Source organism: Glycine soja, chromosome 8, assembly GCF_004193775.1.
Source record: "Glycine soja cultivar W05 chromosome 8, ASM419377v2, whole genome shotgun sequence".
NCBI lineage: Eukaryota > Viridiplantae > Streptophyta > Magnoliopsida > Fabales > Fabaceae > Glycine > Glycine soja.
The window spans coordinates 38,219,197-38,236,065 of NC_041009.1; the positions used below are offsets into that span (position 1 = coordinate 38,219,197).

The 16,869-nt window shown below is 34.0% G+C and overlaps 1 pseudogene; it reads left to right on the forward strand.

The window, feature by feature from the left end:
- The first annotated feature begins 14,598 nt into the window (after positions 1–14,598).
- Positions 14,599–16,869, forward strand: LOC114424668 (annotated as a pseudogene).

Sequence of the window (16,869 nt, forward strand, 5' to 3'; positions counted from 1 at the left end):
CAGTGACTTGTTTTGAAAAATAAATTACCAAAAGTCACAATTCTTAAAGTGACTAGTTTCTGAAGATTTTTTAAGAGTCACAACTTTTAAAGTGACTAGTTTTCAAAAGAGTCACAACTTTTAAAGTGACTAGTTTTAAAGAAATTGTCAAGAGTCACAAACTTTAACTTGAGTCATCAAATGACTATAAATATGTGACCATGGCACGAATTTCAAAAACAGATTCCTTTCATTCAAAAAGAGAGAACTTTCTTACTCATTTCTCAACATCTTTCTAAGAGTTTTTTGTTCAATACTTTCTTTGTCAAGAAAAGTTCATTGGTCAAAAAACTTGTGCTATTCTTTTGATTCATTCCTTCTCCCTCTTGCCAAAAGAATTCAAAGAACTAACCGTTTGAGAATTCTTTTGATTCTTTCCTTCTCCCTCTTGCCAAAAGAATTCAAAGAACTAATCGTTTGAGAATTCTTTTGATTCCCCAAACAAAGAATTTAAAGAACTAACCGTTTGAGAATTCTTTGCCCAAACACTGAATTCAAAGAACTAATCATCTGAGAATTCTGTGTGAGAAGCAGGTAGCTTCTTGGTTGTAATAGTGAACACAAGGGAGGGTACATCCTTTGTGGTTCGCTTCAAGTAGAGGGTATATTTACTTGTTTGTTCAAAGAGAACAAGGGAGAGTACTGTGACACCCTCTACCCCGACATATATATAAATAAACAAAATATATAAAAATATTGGTAACCAAATTCACACAGGTAAAAGGTTCACATTCACTTCACTATTATCAATTAAAACTTATTAAAACATATTCGGCTCAAAATAAGGCCGTCAAAATTTACATAGATATTTTATTAAATAAGTGAAATAAAATAAAATAGACTAACATCATGCAACTAATATAAAAACTTATGTCCCACTATCACATTCTATCAGAGCGTTGTGTCTCGACGCCCTTCAGCATAATGTTCCTTAAAGCAATTCACCTAGTCATCTGCTCCCCCGAACACAAAGTTCAAGATCATCACAGGATCCAAACACAAACAACACACAGGGAGTGAGTTATCACATTCCTAACTAATAGAGAAACAAGACAGCTAGATATACATATCATATAAACCAAATAAAACTTACTTACACATAATTCACGTAATTCCACCACTTTGTCATTCAAAGTTCACTTTTCATCCATCAATCACACTTTTCAATCATCAATCACATTACACAAGAATCACACGCTCTGATCAAGACATAATAACACATCAATTTCATAATAAACAATTAGCAAGCGCATGAAACAGTTATGCTAAGACTCAAGCCTATATGCAATGTGGTACCATGTCAGTGAAAAACCTCGTCGGGCGCCTAGGAGTACATGACAAGACAAACCACACACTAGCAAGTCAAGTCACTCTCACTAGGTAATATGATAGGGAGACCAGTCAGGGTCACAGTGTTTTGCGAGAATGCTCCAACCATATGGGATCAACATAGGCTTAAAGGAGCACTCAAACCATGTGACCCCCAAGGCCTACACTCCGAAGAGTCCGTCAGGGCCTCTCCCTCCTGATTCAGGTCCAACCCAGAAAATATTTTAGCACACAGACTCTATCTATGAATTGTACAAAACACATGACTCCTCAATTGTTCTCAAAATAATTTTAACTCGTCGCCCTTAAAGGGACTTAACATTAACTCGTCACCCAAAAAGGGACTTAACATTAACTCGTCGCCCTAAAAGGGACTTAGCATTAACTCGTCGCCCTAAAAGGGACTTAGCATTAACTCGTCGCCCTTGAAGGGACTTATGATCGTGTGATTGTACAATTCATAGTTCACAACTCAATGCACACAACACCTCATTGCACATATATATCTCAATCATATACATACTCAATTTATCACATACACTTAATCTCAATCACAATGGTACAATCTCAATTTAACATGTTATCACACCTCATGAATCATATACACTTTACCTATGAACTATGCAATACACACATTTACTCAATTGTTTTCAAAATCATTTTAACTCGTCGGGTTTCCACAGTGGATTCCATCACAATACTCGTCGCCCTTAAAGGGTCTTACAATTGTGTGATTGCACAGTTCATAGTTCACAACTCAATACACACATCTCATCTCAATACACATGCATTTCATCATCCGTCACATGTTCAATTTATCACATACTCACAGTTTGAATCATCATTTCATAACCTCAACATAACAATTTATACAAAAGATTTTATCACAATATGGGATGTAAAACCTCTGAAATAGTTTCTCACAATTGTATCAAAATCAATTAATCAAAATCATGGGTTAAACACAAGACATCAAGAACACTCAAGTTTATCAATCAATTCTAATCAGGACATCAATTGGTACATATAACACAATAATATTGTATTCATAATCATAAAGAAAAATTCTAATTCAATAAACATCCCAAAATAAACCCAAATTTAGTTCTCTAAGGATCCCTACACATGTTCTCACTAACCCCCAATTGTGAATAACTCATCCCTTACCTCTAAGCGGACTCACGTGTCTTCCGACAACGATAGCGGCATCTCTAGCGGTTCCCTGAGATTCCTCCAGTTTTTCCTCCGACTGCTCCGATAGAATTCTCGAACGTCAGAGAGACGGAGAAGAGATTGAAACCTCCACTTGTACTGTCTTCATGCGATTCCTTTTTCTCCTACCACAAATATTATCTCGCAAATCCCAACGGTGAGAGTGTACGAAATTGAATTTCGAACAACATATCTAAATTTCATGAAAATCTAACGGTTAACGAAACTGGGATCGTAGTTTTACCGACACAGTTTTGGGTTTCTGCGGGAAAATAAAAGACTACAATGAAAAGGGTTTTCCTCTAATCTCAGACATGATTTTGCAATTTCCTTCCAATGGTGAGAATGCTCGAAATTGGGTTGCTAACGTGGTACTCAAATTTCACGACAATCCAACGGTGAATGAGTCCGAGATCATCGTTTTTCTGAGGCAGGTTTTGTGGGCTGCGGGAAAAAGAAAGGGTTTTGAGAGGAGAAGGGAAAAAACGAAAATAAGAGGCGGAGGAGTCAGTCTGAAAAACCTAGCATGTTGCTATTTATAGCTAGGGGCATTTACGACCTATTATTTACTCTATTTATTTATTTTTATTATTTTTTACTAAAAAACTTTTTAAATTTATTTATGAAAAAAATGGGATGTTACAAGTACATCCCATTTATACAAGGTTATTGGAAATCTCAAGAACCTTGGGTTGCTTGTAAAGGATTTTACAAGGTTATTGGAAATCTCAAGAACCGTGGGTTGCTTGGGGACTAGATGTAGGCATGGGTTGTGACCAAACCAGTATAAATCTTGTGTTTGCTTTCTTCTTCCCTACCGTCTTTACTTTTCTGCTGTGCACTTTTTATTTCCGCTTTACTTTTGTCTAAGTTATTGTTTCTGTTCTTTATTTTCTCATAACTTAGTAGTAAAGCCTAATTGAATCTAGTGACATTAAGAAGGATAATTTTTAATTAGTCAAGACACGTTCATAATTAATTCAACCTCCTCTTCTTAATTATTCTGAGGCCACTTGATCCAACATTAGTATCTATATGTGTATATAATACACATTTTCAATTTGATTTTTATGAAAAACTAATTTAATTTTTATATGTTTATTTATTTTCAATTTAGTTATACAACTATATTGTGACAGTTATAGTATTATTTGTTAAAATTTTAACTTAATAAAATATAAAAAAATAAATTAATATTATTTTCAAATATAAAATATAATATTTCTGATTTCTATACATGATAATTATTTTTAATTCAATTTTTTATTAAATTTTCATCACCAAAATAATTGTTATCATTATAAACAAATGTCATTTTTTATCATTATGCTAATAATTTATAATTTATATGTAGTGTACACTTAATTTAAAATTCAAAAGTGTTTTTATTTTAATTTTTTCATCTTTAAAGAATATAATTGTGAGTGTCTAATAAATTCAACACACACGCACACGCACACGCACACGCACACGCACATGCACACGCGCACGCGCACGCGCAAGCTTTTTAATTGAAAGTTGAAATCACAATTTCAAACCCTCATTTGCATACTCGCTCGCACCCTTTACATCGTACATAGGGGTATTCTGGAGTACGGGTTACCAGTGAATCCGGATTGACCAAAATTGATCCGAACAGTTTGGGTTGGATAATTTATGTATTTGAGTTAAAACCAAATCGAACCGATCAAAACTGTTCATGTACGAGTTGGGTCACGAGTTTAGATTTATAAATTTGATCAAAATCGAACCAAACAGATCAAAATTTTTAGAGTTTTTTAGTTTAACTTTAAATACTGTTAATATTGGGACTCCCGTTGACTCCTTGTCAAGTGTACCGAGTTGTATGAATAATATTGTAACAGTAAGAAGTATCGAATTCCACAGGGACTACATTTGTACTCAGAGTTATATATATCCAATGATTAAGCAATTAGTGACTCAAATTGAATCTTGTTCATTGATTAACTACAAATATAACTAAGTGAATTTACTACTAAGCAAGGAACATGAAAGGTTAAGAAAACAAACACTTGAATATTATGAGATGATGTCGTGATGAGTTATGGAACGTGTTGGGGGCTCTGCTTGCCAGAATTACTCTTGATGTGATCTTAATAGATTTTTCACTTTTTAACTTGAATATGATTATTACCCGCACCTACTAACATACTCTAACCATGATCCCTCAAGTGAGAGAGCCTAAATTATCTAATATCGTTCCTAATCCCTTAAGAGTTATATTAAATAATTTGCATTATGAGCAAACATGCATACATAGGCTAAACAATATCACTCTATCCCTAGACATGGATTACCTATATATTCTTCTTCAGTTCTCAACATATAAATATTTATCAATGTCTAAATCCTAAAACAATTTATGAAAATGGATGATCAGACCAAAGACATGTGAATGAGCAGAGAGATGAACAATAATATCAATATCACATTAATAGATAGTTTAAAATTATTACATCAAAGAGAGTTTGGTTTGCAGAGCTCTCCCAACAATGGGTGGTTTTAGTCTCTTATTGTCACGAGAGATTTACAAATATAAAAGTGGGATGAAAAGAAAGAAAATGGAAGAGAAATGGATTGAAACATATCAGCCAGAGCTCCGGAAACGAATTTTCCTTGCACTGGCTTCTTTGCTTCTTTGTTCCATTGTTTCTTCTATGGTTACATCGTGCTTAGGAAATCAAATGTTTTCTTTCTTTTTATATGCTTCACCAACTGATGGATCAATAAGAACTTTTCTATGCACTTAGCGCGACATTCGCGCTGAGTGCACATGTCCAGCTGCATCAAGTGGCCACTGGCTAAGCTGCAGAATGCGCGCTTAACACTCTTGCACATGACATCTGTCTTCCAATGTGGCTTCTTGCACTAAGCAACTTTCTTAGGCTGAGCGATTTTGACTCGCTGAGCGAGGAGGTCACGCTAAGTGCAACACTTCAATTCTTCAATCCTCTTCCATGTCTGTGCTACAACTATACACAAAATTCAACCAAAATTACTATAAAATCATTAACTTAAGCATCTACTGGAAGAAGCTAAGCTCTAATTGTTTTAACACAAAATAGACAACAAAAGAGAAGAGAATGAGATAATTTCTATGCGATTCCAATATACAAATGACGTATGCATAGCACTTATCAACTCCAAGTGTTGGAATTGCAAGTGTTGAGACTACTAGTATTGGAACTTCTTAAGGTATTAAATTTGGATATGTTGTTATTTGTTTTACCATTTTTCATATTTATTTTCCTATCATGTTTATAATAATAATGAATCATGTTTTGTTCATTTGTTTCAGCAAATCTGGTTGTAGTAAATCTGGTTGTAGAAAAGCTTATTGCAAAAAATTAATTTGTAGAAAATAGTTATGATTTAGACTATTATAATAAATCTCGTTAAAGAATATTTTGTTTTAATTTGTATTAGTCTATTTTAGAATATTACGTTGATGGTATTAAATGAACCAATTTTACTACTTTCAGATATTTGACAATATTGTGTTAATTGTATTAAATATTTGGATGAATCATGATATAAAATAGTAATTCTAAGAAGAAAAAAAATTAAATGGATAATCCGTTGGTCTGAACCGAACAAAATCTTTTATGAATGGGTTGGGGTGGGTTTAAAAAAATTGTGAAAATCAAAGCGAACCAAACTAATCAAATTTGATTGGGTTGAGTCCTAAATTTGGTCAAAACTGGCCCGAACCAACCCGTGAACACCCCTAATCCCATGCTGCAACCTATGCTTGGCTGTAGTTAATCGACCATAGGTACGTTTCCTCATCTTCTTCTCCCACCCGCCTTCTCTCTCTATTGTATGTGCAATTTTTAATTGAAGCTAGTTCATATGCTTCTTCACTTTTAATTCACGATTCGAATGAATGATTGGCAGTGTCAAATAACGTTTATTTATTTTATCGTATAATGTCTGCCATGTAAGATATATACATACTGATCTAAACATGCAAATGAATTTAAATGCCATATTCACATCAAACAACAGAAGCTAAAAAAAAAGAGCACAAGCGTACCTCCAGTCATTGCAGATCAAACATGAAACGGCACAAACACGAACCCAAAGGCAGCTTTGTTTTTCCAAACCCTTACTCACTCTAAATAGATGATGTATTTTTCTGAATAGAGAAGTAGGCTTGGTGATACAAAACTGAGAGCACCTCATTCTATTTATAGAATCTGCCCATCACAAAGCTCAACCAATTTGTATCAGAACGTGGGTTTGCGGATAGGGACGTGAGTTTGTTACTGAACGTGGCAGAGATAAGGGTTGAATGTGGGAGGAAAATGGACCAGATTTAGAAAACAAATTCCCAAAAAAACTGCAACGGGAAAAAATAATGGAAGGAGAACATGGACCCATCCAAAAATTCCATCATTCTCCCACTTGGTCCATTTAACTCAACATCAACCATAACAAGAAACATAATATATGAGTCATGGTGATAGGTCCTCTGATGATGAGTAATATCTTCCATGTACAACAATATATCAAGTCTCTCAACACTAGCTCTCAGCTTAATGAATAGACCATATGTTTATTCTAGATCTAAGCTGAATGATTTTTCTCGAAATAAATAAATATATGCACAAATCAATATGAGAAAATATCTAACTGAATAAGAGTTTCATTGAAAATAACGAATGTACGTACAATGAAATTACATCATGGAACCAAGTCTCATTCCTACTACATGATCCTTAAAATTCATTAGTGGCATGCCTTTAGTTAAAGGATCAGGAATCATCAATTCAGTGCTGACGTGTTCAATGACCACTTTCTTCTCTTTAACACGTTCTCTTATGGGTAAGTACTTGATGTTGATGTGCTTACTTCGACTTTCACTTTTGTTGTTGTTAGTCATAAACATCACAACAAAGTTGTCACAGTACAACATTAATGGCCTGGAAATAGAGTCCACAACTCTAAGGCCAGACATGAAACTCTTTAATCATACACCATGCGAGGTAGCCTCAAAACAAGAAACAAACTCAGCCTTCATAGTGGAAGTAGCAGTTAAGGTTTGCTTGGCAATTCTCCAAGATATAGCTCCACCGGTTAACATAAAAATATAACCAGATGTTGATCTTCGTGAATCAACGCAACCAGCAAAGTCTGAATCAGAGTAGCCAATCACTTCCAGACAATCAGTCCGTCTGTACATGAGCATGTAATCCTTTGTCCCTTGAAGATATCTCATCACTTTCTTTGCAGCTTTCCAGTGGTCAATACCTGGATTACTCTTATATCTTCCCAAAACTCCAACAGCATATGCAATGTCAGGTCTAGTGTAAATTTGAGCATAAATAAGGCTTCCAACAGCTAAAGCATATGGAGTATTCTTCATGTGTTCCCGCTCAAAATCATTTTTCGGGCACTGACTCAGAGCGAGTTTGTCACCCTTCACAATGGGAGCTATACTTGGTGAACAATCTTTCATGTTAAATTTCTCTAAAACTTTGTTAATATAAGTCTCTTGAGACAAACCCAAAATGCCTCGAGATTTTTCCCTATGGATCTTAATGCCAATGACATAAGATGTCCCTCCCATATCCTTCATATCAAAGTTCTTCGAGAGAAATTGTTTCACCTCATATAGCAAACCCTTATCATTAGTTGCAAATAAAATGTCATCCACATATAACACAAGAAAGCAAATCTTACTCCCACTGGCCTTTTGGTGTATACATTGATCCATGATGTTCTCTTCAAAGCCAAATGAAGTGATGACATCATGAAACTTCAGATACCATTGGCGGGAGGCTTGTTTCAAGCCATAGATTGGCTTATTAAGCTTGCAAACTAAGTGCTCACCTTTAGTAGAGGAGAATCCTTCAGGCTGTTTCATGTAAACCTCTTCCTCTAGATAACCATTAAGGAATATCGTTTTCACATCCATTTGATGTAACTCAAAGTCAAAATGAGCTACTAATGCCATAATTACTCGAAAGGAATCTTTCTTAGATACAGGAAAAAAAAGTCTATGTGTAATCAATTCCTTCTCTTTGAGTGAACCCTTTGGCAACAAGTCTTGCCTTATGTCTCTCAATGTTGCCTTGTGAGTCTTTCTTGGTTTTAAAAACCCATCTACATCCAATGACTTTTACACCACTAGGCAACTGTACAAGATCCCAGACTTGGTTAAATGCCATAGAATCCATCTCATCTTTCATGGCATTGTGCCACAAGTTTGATTCTTTAGAACTCATGGTCTGTGAAAACGTTTTAGGATCATTTGAAACACCACTGTTGTAGTCTAATTCTTGCATATACACTACATAATCACTAGGAATTACTGACCTTTTGACTTTAGTAGATCTTCTTAATGTTACCTCATCACTTTCTTAAGGAACTTGTTGCTCAACTGGTTGTTCAATATTATCTTGATATTCCTCATCAATAACTTGATCTGTATGATTGTTTCCAATAATTTGTGGATTTTCAAGCATTGGCTGTCTAACACCTGTTTTTACTTGAGGGGTGTGAATGACAATCAATCTATCACTTGAGCTAGAGGGTTGAGCTTCATAGTGATCCATTTCAGCCTTAAAAATTTTAAAGGCATCCAAAGCTTCATCCTTAGTACGAAGTAAGTAGATATACATATATCATGAATAATCATCTATAAAGGTGATAAAGTATTTCAGACTACTTGCATCCATATCTGGACAAAAAATATCTGTATGTATGATTTCTAATAGGTTTGAGCTCCTCTTTGCACCCTTTTTAGACTTGTTAGTTTGCTTATCCTTAATGCAATCCACACAAGTCTCAAAATCAGCAAAATCCAAAGTACTAAGTACTCCTTCATTTACCAATCTCTTAATTCTCTCGATAGAGATGTGCCCTAATCTACGGTGCCACAACATAGAGGATTCCTCATTCACAACACATCATTTAACCCCGACAGTAACATGCATAAAATTATAAGCATCATCATTTTGCAATTCAATATAGTAAAGACCATTAAGTAATGCACCAGAACCAATAATTCTAGATTTATTAATTAAAGTAAAACCAGAATCCGAAAAATTAAAAGAAAAACCCAATGGCGTAAGTCTCAATATAGACATCAAATTCTTAGAAAAACTTGGAACATAAAATGTTTTTTCTAAACGTAAAATGAAATTGCTGCTTAAAACCAAATTGCACGTCCCAATGGACTCCACATGTGAGCTCATCTTGCCTCCTGAATAGATGTGCTGCTCACTTCCCACTGGCCTCCTTAGGTTTTCCATACCCTGCAAGGTATTAGAAACATGGATTGTAGAACCAGAATCAATCCACCATGTGTTATGAATAATACTAACCATATTAGATTCATAACAAACAAAAGCAAATGGAGTACCTTTCTTGTCCATCCAGCTCTTAAACTTTAAGCAGTCTTTCTTCATGTGCCCTTTCTTCTTGCAAAAGAAACACTTGGACTCTTTCTTTATGACTGGCTGAGCAAGTATCTTGCCCTTGTTTTTGGGTTGATCCACTTTCTTCTTTCCATGAATGGTTAAGTTCACCCTTTCGCCCTCTTCCATAATTAACCTTTCCTCTTCTTAAACACACATGGTCATCAACTCATTAATTGACCATTTGTCTTTATGTGTGTTATATAAGATTTTGAATGGAGCATATTGCAAAGGCAGAGTACACAAAATATAGTGTACTAGGAAAGAATCAGACATGGTAACCTCCAAGGCTTTTAGTTGAGCCACTATATCCCTCATGCACATGATGTGATCACGTACACCCCTTATCCTTTGGAGCTTTAAGGATGAGAACTACATTATAAGGGTGTTGGCAAGGGCCTTATTAGATGTAATAAACTGATCATCAATGGCCTTCAAAAGATCCTTGACTTTTTCATGCTAATTGACGGAACTACGGATATTAGCAGATATATTAGTCTTTATGAACATTACGGACAAATGATTAGATCTCTTCCACTTTTCATAAAAATCGATGGCGCCTGGAGTGCTAGTTTCAGTAATGCTTGGCGGTTCGTATTTCCTAATAGCATAGTCAATATTCATCCAGCCTAAATGAAGGAGAATTCTCTCCCTCCAAACCTTATAATTGTCCATTTTCAATTCGGAAATATCACACTTAATATCAGAAATGTTTGCAGATTGATTAACTGCAGAGTTCAAAAATACATTCTCATTATTCATAATTTGAGACTCAATAAATTGTCATGTTTTACCAATGTAAAATATATATTAGTTCATGAACCTAGTGACACACAACTTGTCTGTGGGCCAATGTCCTACTCAATTAGATTCATACTTATGATAAAACTATCAAATTATGTTCCTTTTTCTCAATTTCTGTGGATAAATTAAGAAATATAACCTGATATTTTATCCTAATTAATCATACAAACATAACAAAATTCTTGTGGGTATATTTTATCACAATTAATATGATTAATCACAACCAATGTTTTTTAAATGTGATTTTTTTTATACTTAATATATAAACCTAATCAATTAAAGATGATGTGGCTATTCTTTAATTAATTAAATCATATTAATCACTTAACATTAATTCTTAATAAGAGCTAAATATTTACATAATATTCTAAATAATGTAAATAAATTGAATAACATTGCATAAAAATATTCAAGATAACTTTGCATGTATAAAATCATAAAATCATACACACAAAACTTCAAAAGTAAATAAATAATATATGCATACGATTATCCAATATTTGAAACATATAAGCTCTTAACCATTAAATTTAATGTGCATAAATTATTTAGCTTAATATTGCATGCTTAAATACCAAGATAAACATACAATTTATCTTAATAAATAATTCAAACACACTAAAATGCACTTAATAACTCATTTAAATCATATTGATTAAGTAGATAAATAATAAATTAATATGCCTTTTCCTATAGGTGAAAAATGGCCTTATAAACTATCACAACTCAATCGAAGTTTCTAAATTTTCGTCGATGCAACAAAATCTCATTTAAAACATTGACAGTCTGGTGTAGTAAAGCACTGCTTTACATAATAAATTATTGAGATTTATCAAGACCTCTTATGTTAAAAGTAGAAGGAGAGGATCCAGAATCTTCTTTTCTTTTTCATTTTAATATATAAAAGTTTACGCTTTCAAACTTCCGTGATATTTCTTCCAACGGTGTCGTATTATACCTTATTCTAAATTATCATTACACTGTTCATCTTTCTTCTCTACTTTTCTTTCCATATTGAACAGAACAGAACATCATTACTCCATATAATTCCAAAACAGAAGCAAGGTAGAGGCATTTTAGCTCTGATACCAAATGTAATATATATACATATTGATCTAAACATGCAAATGAATTTAAATGTCATATTTAGATCAAACAGCGAAAGCTAAAAAAAAAGAGCACAAGCGTACCTTCAGCCATTGCAGATCAAACACGAAGCGGCGCAAGTACGAACCAGAAGGCAGCTTTGTTTTTCCAGACCCTTACCCACTCTGAATAGATGGTGTATTTTTCTGAATAGAGAAGTAGACTTGGGGATATAAAACTGAGAGCACTCCATCCTATTTATAGAGTATGTCCATCAGAACGTGGGTTTGAGGATAGAGACGTGAGTTTGTTACTGAACGTGGCAGAGATAAGGGTTGAACGTGGGACGAAAATGGACTAGATTCAGAAAACAAATTCCTAAAAAAACTGTAACGGGAAAAAATAGTGGAATGAGAACGTGGACCCATCCGAAAGTTTCATCATTCTCCCACTTGATCCATTTAACTCAACATCAACGATAACAAGAAACATAATATATAAGTCATGGCGATAGGTCCTCTGATGATGAGTAATATCTTCCATGTATCATAATATATCAAGTCTCTCAACACTAGCTCTCAACTTAATGAATAAACTATATGTTTATTCTAGATCTACAACCGAATGATTTTTCTCGAAATAAATAAATATGTACACAAATCCATATGAGAAAATATCTAATTGAATAAGAGTTTCATTGAAAATAACAAATGTACGTACAATGAAATTACATCATAGAATCAAGTCTCATTCGTACTACATGATCCTTAAAATTCTTTGGTAGCAATCATCAATTATGTGGTGGCTGTGTCAAATAACGTTTATTTCTTTTATCATATAATGTCTGCCACTGATCCCAATTCTGCAATATATGTGACTGATTCTATAGAGAAATATAGGTAATTAGGGGCAAATCTTTAGGTAGATTTACCAATCAAATACCTTGCCTTCTAATTTCCTAGAAGATGATGATGAACTTGAGCACATAAAAGTAGGAATATGGAGGGTGCATGCTAACTGGTGAGGTAAAGCAGTGCCTAATTGAAGTTTTGACTGAACTCAAGGAGAAGCGTCGTAGGGCTTGGTGGATGCATTTTATGGCTCTCAGACCCTTTCCCCACATGTTTGACTCAAGTTATCCTGCTTTTGTCTGCCCAAATATTGCTCGGAGATCGCTCGATAACTGGATTTATTTTGATTCTCAATACGGAAATGGGTTTTCTATGCATCGATTTTGTTATTTAGACTTGCTATCATCAAAATGTGTATCTTTTTTTTACCACAACTTGATAATTCAAATGGCAATAAATTTAGTTCGCCTGAAAAAATGGCTAACTGTCATGTCGCTTAACATTTGGAGTTTCCAAATATTATTTTCCTTAAGTTCGTGCGCCCATTTTGAGTACACTGCATGTAGCTTGTCTTTTGGCAACTTTTCTTTTTTCTTTTATTTCATATGTGATATGATTTTGTTATAAGAAATCGTCAACTTGGTTCATTCGTTATTCCTCAATAATATTGATTGCCACTTTGTAAACTTCCTAATTCAAGGACTTTCTCTGTAACGAAGGCAATATGTCACCTGATGTGAATTTCAATACCTCTTGTTCTGGATTAGATCAATTATGCAATAAATAATATATTGGTATTAAAATATGCTACCTGTAATTGTAAATTGTGGAACTTATTATTGTTATCACAAAACAAAAGCCAAGAATGTTTGATTAACCTACCACGCATTTGCCATGCTCTCTGCAGGAGTAGATGCCTGTCTGCCCACATCTGCAGTTGCGTGGTACTCTAATTTGTTTGGTTAATTTTAATGAAGATATATATTCTATTTTCTTTTTAAATAATTTTGCTAAACTGTAAACTTTAATATTATCCGTAAAAAAATAGTATTGGGCAGTGTGCTGATATGCTCAACAGTATCATGTATATGTGGGTTTTCATATTAACTATACAAGTACAGCTTCATCAATAGGGCATGGTTGATGCAGGGTCCTTTGGAAAGAAGGGTTTATTGTGCTCAATTAACACAAGTCACTTTTGGTTAAGCTTCTCCTCTCTTGCTTAAAACACCATTTGCTACAGAAGGCAATTGTGTGGATTGGAATTTGGAAACTCTTTTTTGATTTATTTATTTTATTCTTTTGATTGTTGCCACCCAGAGCCACTTTATATTGATGACTTAGAAGACATACTGGATCAAGGTATGCTTTCTCTCAATGTAGAGGTGGAGGATGGCAGCACTGAAGAGGTATCAATTTTCTTTTTGAATTTGTTGGCCTCAAATTGTTGCATTAATGATTATTTGTTATTAAACACTGCTAATAACTTTTCTAATAAGTATATACATGGCTAAAAGGTTTGAGAAATCATTGCGATTAGGTTGAAGGAGATAATATTGTTTATGTCGACATTACACTCACCCTCTGGCCTTCCCCATCTAAAGCATAATACATGGCGCTATTTTTTTTCTGCTTTGAAAAAGAAGATACTATTCTATGCTAATTTTTGTGTGTACATCATTATCATGTATTACTATTTTATTGTTAAAAGTCTTCCCTCTATACATGTATTTTATATTTTTCTTTTGAAGGATTTTTGAATCCCTAAACTCTACTCTACTGCCTTAGATGCATTTATTGAAAAAGAAGCAGCTTTAAATACTTTTATGGTATCCATATGATGCTACATAGACTAAACTTAATTACGTCCCAAGCATTGCTATCAATGGCAGATGGGAAAACATGACGGAAGACCAAAATTCTGCTATAGACACGCTATTGCAGCCTATGACATAGTGGGAATCCCTTCACAAATTGCCTATGGTGGTTGGAAAAAAACCATCACACAATTCCACCATGGTGGCCATAGGGCCGCCATTTAACAGCACTGGTCCCAAGTGATGAATCATATTAATTTTCTTGGGACTCAAATCAAATATATTTTGAGCTTTGTATATTCATTTGCTAGTGACTTGTTTTTTATATATTTATGTTTTGCTATGTCCCCTTGTTCTTTTTTTTCATATCCCTGTTCGTGATTATGTAGGTAGCTGAAAATCTCAGGTAGCTGAAAATCTCAGGAAATTGCCTTCTTTTTTTTTCATATTTATGTTTTGCTATGTCCCTTTTCATATTTATGCACGAAGAATTCTTAGAAGGCAATTTTAGTTCTTTTGAAAATCTCAGGAAAGCCAATCTCGAGGCTGCTCGTCCTCATGTACCACAGGTAAATTGAAGCCACAATATGCTCAGAAAGAAACCTTACTATTTTTATAATTAGATTAGATTCATAATATCAAATTTACAAGGTTACATATATTCTATAGGATTACTTTAGGTTTTTCATTTTCTACATGATGTGGTATTTTATAGGGGATGAACAGTAAGTTAGTATTTGTCATAACACGTGATTTTGGTATCTCCTATTCTATAACTATGTGCAACAAGATCTTATGAAGTAATGTATGTATAGTATTTTTGTTATATGGCATTGGATTGAAAGGGAATATGGCCTTTACAACCCTATGATACTTTAATCAATGCAGAATATTATGTACTGCCTCTCTTCTTGCCTCTCAAACTACCTGTCAATTTTAAGTCTTGAAAACTTTGCCATGGTAACTCAAACACAATCTATTATTTTTGCATATATTTGGGTACTTCTAGTATTTCTGTTTCATTTCTTGTTTCATGGCATAGAAGTTGGAATAATGGAATATATTCCCAAAACACAGATAAGTCCAGAATCATTATATTTCTCTATACTTGAAATAAGGAAAATATTAGGATGCTTCTTGTTTGTGAGTAGTGAAGTGATGTATGAAAGTTATTTATTTGTTTTTTAAACATGGTTATTGTTGGACTGTGACCAAAATCCATATGAAAGTTTTTTCTGTTATTTTTCTGTTTTGTCCCCTGCCTATATAAGGTAAGGATGACCTGTATTTTCAATATAGAAGAAGCTTCCACTTATATATTGCATCAGTAATAAAAACTTTCTGTTTTCCCTCCCGTGGATGTAGCCTTATTCAAGGTGAACCACGTAAATCTATTTGTGTGTTCTTTCTCTCTCTCTTTCTCTCTTTCACCTTGCTACAATTGTGTGTATGACATTTCTGTTCTGCTGCATCTACTAATGCTGTTCTTGTTTGTTCTTCATCACTTTCATAACAGTTATGTTATGAAATAATATAAACAGGGACTGCTTCATCCCTGGACTTAAGCCCACTTCCTTTTTGCCTAAAATTTCCTTCCTACTCTATACACTAGTTCTTAAAACCTCCTTGCTAACTTCCCAAATGTGAACAGCTTTTCTGATGATCTGCTAACATGGATTGGAACTAGATGATGGTAATTGTCAATTGATTACATATGTTTGCTGAGCATGTTTGGTTGGTGTACATTTCTCCTTGTTTACATATGGCCTAATAATAATTGGATGATCTTCTACTTCCCTTGAATTTGAATGTAGTAATAAAGTTAGACACTTGTGATGTGCTAGATTGTAAATGATGATGAAGACGATACGGATGAAGATGTTGATAATGATGAAAACATGATTGTGGATGATAATTCTTCAAATATGAATCCAGAGACTTCAACATCTGTTGCAAACACGAATTCAGTGAACAGGACAGATAATGAGCCTCTGCCAAATGTTTCTGGCGAAGCAGATGATGAATGGGTTGTAGTTTCAAACAGAAAAAAATAAGGGTAGGAAAAATTAGATAAAAAATATTTAAATCTTTGTTTTATGGATCTGTAGTCTTCCTCGGTTTTCTTGTGCTTTTTGAGGCATTGTAAACCTTATTGAGGTATGTAACTATGTATCCGGATTTTTTGTTTTACTTCATTTTAAGGTCTCCATATGAGGTCTTTAGAAAAAAAAAAGGGATGAGCATATATTCTTGGAAATCCTACATTACTTTTTTGTTTGTCTGCCA